The sequence below is a fragment of the Carlito syrichta genome, unplaced genomic scaffold (genome assembly GCF_000164805.1).
Source record: "Carlito syrichta isolate Samal-C Ts95f unplaced genomic scaffold, Tarsius_syrichta-2.0.1 Scaffold308850, whole genome shotgun sequence".
In the NCBI taxonomy this organism is placed as follows: Eukaryota; Metazoa; Chordata; class Mammalia; order Primates; family Tarsiidae; genus Carlito; species Carlito syrichta.
Window position 1 is genome coordinate 113,434 of NW_007252946.1, and position 5,595 is coordinate 119,028.

Here is a 5,595-nt window from a genome sequence, read left to right on the forward strand (position 1 = left end):
AGTAGGAGTTTCACTCTGTCACCCAAGTTGGAGTACAGTGGCACGCTCACAGCCACTGCAGCCTCGACCTGCTGGGCTCAGGTAACCCTTCCGCCTGAGCCTTCCAAGTAGCTGGAACTATAGATGCATACCACCATGCCTGGCTAATCTTTTGTTTTACTGTAGAGACAAGGTCTCGCCAAGTTGCCACGCTGGTCTTGAATCCCTGGGCTCAGGCAATCCTTTCGCCTCCACAATCCAAAGTGCTGGGATTACAGGCATGAGCCACCCTGCCGGGCACCATCAGGTTTGAGAACAACTTCTGCAGCTCTGGAACTTTGTTTTCTCCACATGACCACCAGCAGTGGAATGGGAGGTCAGCTTAGTTGGTGTGGCAAATACGAGAGGCAGTGGAAACCACAGGTTGGGTGATTTCCAAAAGGGCAAGCCAAAGAACGTGGTTCTAACACCACATGTCTAACACCTGCGGGCCACAGGCCTCCAAGCCCATGTTCCCACCAGCTTCTGCGTGCAGTCCCTCAGCGTGTAGCACATGACCCCAGAGTCTGGCATCCGCTGCCTGAGCGACCACCCCAGAGAAAGTGATACTATTTATTATTTCCATCTTACAGGTAGGGAAATTGAGACTTAGGGAAGCTAGGCATGTTGGCCAAGATCACAGAGTAAGTAGCAGAGCCAGGATTCTCACAGTTCTGTTTAGCTGCAAAGTCTCTCTCTCTCTACACACACACACACACACACACACACACACACACACACACACACACACACACACATCTTGTATCCCTTTGGCTTTGAATATTGTCATGGTCTTATTTCTAGACCTGACCTTGTAAATACCACGACATGACTGGAATTCAGGGGCTTTTCCTCTTTGTTCTCCTTGCTCACAGTGCCAGATGTACGGATACGTGGGTTTACTTGTTCTGCGTTTTTGACATTTGAAAAGAAATTCCGTGTTGCTAATGCTCACGAATGTGCCTCAGGGCACTTGGGCAGAAGCTCTGTTCCAGGGGCTCCAGGGAAAGTGTCAAAGGCCCTCCCAGGGCTGTGCCTGGTGCAAGCCGTGACTGTGGGGGCTGAGACGCTGGCTTTTTCCAGCTCCCGCGATGGCATGCCGTGAAACCACGTGACATTTGGGCTAAAAGGGCAAGCCAAAGAATGTCCCTCTCGTCTTTCCCTGACTGGGGAAGTCTAAGCAGTGAGCAAGGGCAGCGAGCAGTGAGCCCCCGCTGTTTTGAGCTACTGGATGTGCCTGGACCATGGAATGAAAGGTGAGTCTCTAAGCCAGGCCCCCTGGGGCAATTAACACCTAGCCGTCCTTCAGAGCCATTTAGTGAGAGTCAGGGCATACAGAGAAGGGTGGTGAGAGACTCTGGCAGGAATGTCTAGGTGTCTGGTTAAATTCTCTCTGTTAATGGGGGTGGGGGCGGGGGTGGTGGTTAAATAGTAAGCCAAGAGGGGAAGGGGCATAACCTATCTTTCACAGGTGGTATGGCTCACCAAGACTACGTGCCAGGCGCCTTAATCCTAGGCCCCATAAGAAGTCCCAGGAGTGGAGGGAAACCCTTGTCTAAGGTATTAGTTGCTTGATAACACATGACCACTATTCCTGAGTATTTTTGCTAAGTCGATCATTTCTTCCAAAGGCCTGATTCTTCAGTCTAAATGCCAGGGACTGAAGGCTGGTGTAGAAAACTCAGCTTATTGTTGACAGAGAGAGAGAGAGAGAGAGAGAGAGAGAGAGAGAGAGAGAGAGATGTGAGGTGAGGTGAGATGGGGATGCAGGGGAGGACATCTTTCAATTTCCACCTTCTCTCCCACTTCCCTTCTTTGTTTCATGTTTACATCTTTCTATTCTTCTGAATTACAGAAAGAAAGAATTACTTAGGGCTTTTCCGAGATTGCTTTGGGAGTGTTACCTCTCTAGACTGCTAAGGGACTCATTCTAAACTAGGAGAGCAATTTAGCCCCCTGCCGCCCCACCAACAGACCTGGGCTTCCATGCTCCCGTGACCTCTCGGGGTCACACTCACCTCCACCTTGAGACTTAGAAGATCCTTGGCCTCCTTGAGTGAACCAAGAGTCCTGAGGAAGTCAAACGTAGCCATGTAGTCACAGCCTAGGTTGAATGAATCATGGCTTAAACACATTTTAGATGTTGGATTAAACCATACAGACAGCAGTTATGCAACTTTAAAAGTAAACATTAACATTTTGAGTTAATTGTAGATTGATATGCAATTGTAAGAAATGATGCAGAGAGATCCCATGTATCCTTTTGCCTGTTTCCCTGAATAATCACATTATGCAAAACCGTGGTCTAACATGACAGTCAGTTTGCTGACATTGACATGGTGAAGACACAGAACAGAATAATTCTGTCACAAGTTCCCTCCCTTCCTTCCATAGCCGTGCCCTCCCTCTCCTCCCTGGCAACTACTATTCTGTCCTCTAGTCCACTAATTTTGCCATTTCAAGATTGCTACAGAAATGGAAACATACAGTAGGTAACATCTTAGGATTGACTTTTTTTTCACTCGTCATAATTCCCAGGAGATTGATTGAGATTGTTGCATGTTTCTAGAGTTCATTACTCTGTACCGCTTTTCATTTTTTATTGTTTTGCATTGCTCAGTAGTATTCCATTGTACCCACAGCTGGTTTAACATTTTTTTGTTTTTTGAGTTGGAGTCTCACTCTGTCACCCAGGCTGGCGTACAGTGGCACACTCACAGCTACCACAGTCTCAACCTGCTGGGCTCAGGTGGTCCTTTCACCCCAGCTTTCCAAGTATCAGGAACCACAAGTGCACGCCACCTCAACTGGCTAATTTTTTGATTTATTGTAGAAACAAGGTCTTGCTACGTTGCCCAGGCTGGTCTTGAACTCCTGAGCTCCAGCAATCCTCCTGCCTTGGCCTCCCAAAGTGCTGGGATCACAGAGGTGAGCCACTGTGCCCACCTGCTCATTGAAGTTTTGTTATTTCCTTAATAACTAATGATGCTGAGTTTTTTTCATATGCTTATTTGCCACCTGCATATCCCTCTTCAGTGAAATATCTATTATTGTGTTTTGCACATATTTAAATTGGATTGTTTTTTAATGTTGAGTATTGAGAATCCTTTACCTACTCTAGATCCTATTCCTTGGTTAGTTATGTGGTTTTCAAATATTTTGCCCAGTATGTAGCTTGTTCATTCACCTTCTTAATAGGGTCTTTCACAGAGCAAAAATAATTTTGATAAAAATCCAGTTTATCAATTTTTCCTCTTATAATGGTGGGTTTTGGTAACAACTTTAAGAACTTTTTGTATGGCTCTAGATACTTGAAGAGTTTCTCCTATTTCTTTCTAAAAGATTTTGCATTTAAGTCTGCAATCCATTTTGACTTGATTTTGTAAGGCGTGAGGTTTAAGGTCAGGTTCTTTTTTTTCCTTTTTTTCTTGATCTATGAATGCCTGATAGTCCAGTATCACTTTTTGGGTAGTTGAAGCTTTATGGTAGACCTTGACATTGAGTAGAGTAGAGTGATTCCTCTCATTTACTTTCCATACACACATACACAATTTTCCCCCCTCAATTACTTAAAGGTAAGTTAAATGTATCATGGCCTAAATACCTCAGTGTGTATTGTCTAAAAATAGGGATTTTAAAAAAACAACCACAGTATAGTTTTCTCTGTCAATACATTTATTATTGATAGACAATCTTATCTAGTCTACCACCTATGCTTTCAATTTTTTTGGAAAATTAATCCAGTCGTGTCCTTTAGAGCCTTAAAAAACAAAAACAAAAACAAAGACAAAAAAGAAAAAAAAATCTCCCAAACAAGGTCCAGTCTGGGGTCGGAGATGCGTTTAGTCACAATGTCTCTTTAGCCTCCTCTAGGCTAGAACAATTTCACAGCCTTTCTTTATCTTTTATGCCATTGACTCTTTTGGAGAATACGGAACCCCCACCCCTTTCAGTAGTATATTCCTCACTGTGGGTGGATCTGAGGTCTCCCAGGATTAGATTCAGGTTGCCATCTTGGGCCAGAATACTCCAAAGGTGATGTGTCTTTCTTAGCATTTCACATCTGGAGGCATTCAATTTCATCCGTGTCTGTCGGTAATTTTAATTTTGGTCACCTGGTGAAGCTCTTGTTCAGTATGCCATTGTTTGGGTCTACAAAAATGACAGTTTTATAATTCAGTCTTATACATTACCATTTTCTTTCTTTTCTTTCTCTTTCTTTTTTTCTTTTTCTTTCTCTCTTTCTGTCTCTCTCTCTCTCTTTCTTTCTTTCCCCCCACCTTCTTTTATTTAAAAACAACAACAACAGAGTCTTGCCCTGGCATCCAGGCTGGAATGAAGTAGCACAATCATGGCTCACTGCAGCCTCCAACTCCTGGGCTCAAGCGATGCTCCAGCTTCAGCTTCCCAAGGTGCTAGGATTACAGGTGGGAGACACCGTGCCGGGTATAACATATAACCTTCATTGAGGTTGGACCTGCTTTCCCTTGATGCTCAGTTTCCCCATCTGTTAAGCTCGGATATTAACTGCTTCCCCCAGGAATATTACCGGTGGGTTAAATAAGCTAACGTTTGTAAAATCTGGCACATGAAAAGCACTGTAAATATTAGCGTTCATAGCCGGGCTCGGTGGCTCAGCCTGTAATCCCGTGCCTTGGGAGGCTGAGGAGAGTGGATTGCCTGAGCCGCAGGCTCGAGACCCGCCTGGGCAACTTGGTGAGACCTCATCTCTACAATAAATCAAAAATCAGCCGGGCGTGGTAGCGCGCGCCTGTAATTCCAGCTACTCGGAAGGCTGAGGCAGAAGGATCGCCGGAGCCCAGCAGGTCGAGGTTGCGGTGGCCGGGAGCGGCCACTTGACAGGCTGGTCACAGGGGTGGGGAGAGGGAGCCGCAGAGCTGCCATTTCCGTTTGCTCATCTGGAAAATGGGCAAACGTCTCTCTCCCCTAGGGCTGTCATGCGCTCTAACGACGTGTATGCAAAAGAGGCTGAACACAGAGTCGATTCTCTAAAACTCACGGATGGTTCCCAGTGTGTTGAATGAGGAAAGTTGGAACACCTGTCATGATGCTCAGCCTGTAATCCCGCGCTTTGGGAGACTGAGGTGAGTGGATTGCCTGAGCCCGCAGGTTCGAGACCCGCCTGGGCAACTTGGCGAGACCTCATCTCTACAATCAATCAAAAAAAATTAGCCGGGCTTGGGAGCGCGCGCCTGTAATTCCGGCTACTCGGAAGGCCGAGGCGGAAGGATGGCCGGAGCCCAGCAGGTCGAGGCTGCGGTGACAGGGAGCCATCACTGCACTCCAGTCTGGGTGACAGAGTGAGACTCCAACTCAAAAAAAAAAAAAAAAAATTTCGACCACAACGTTCATTCGGTCCGAGGCAGTGGCCGGCTACGAAAAGGCAGCGGCAAAGCCCCAGACCTCGGAGGGACCTCGGGGCCATCACTTCAGCCCTCGGAGCGGCTCGTGTCGCCGCCAGTAGGCGCTAACTCCAGGGCGTGTCCCCGGGACCGTGCGAGTAGCGGCGCCCCACCGGCCCGGGACGCCCGGCGGACTCCTCGCGGGTGACGCGCC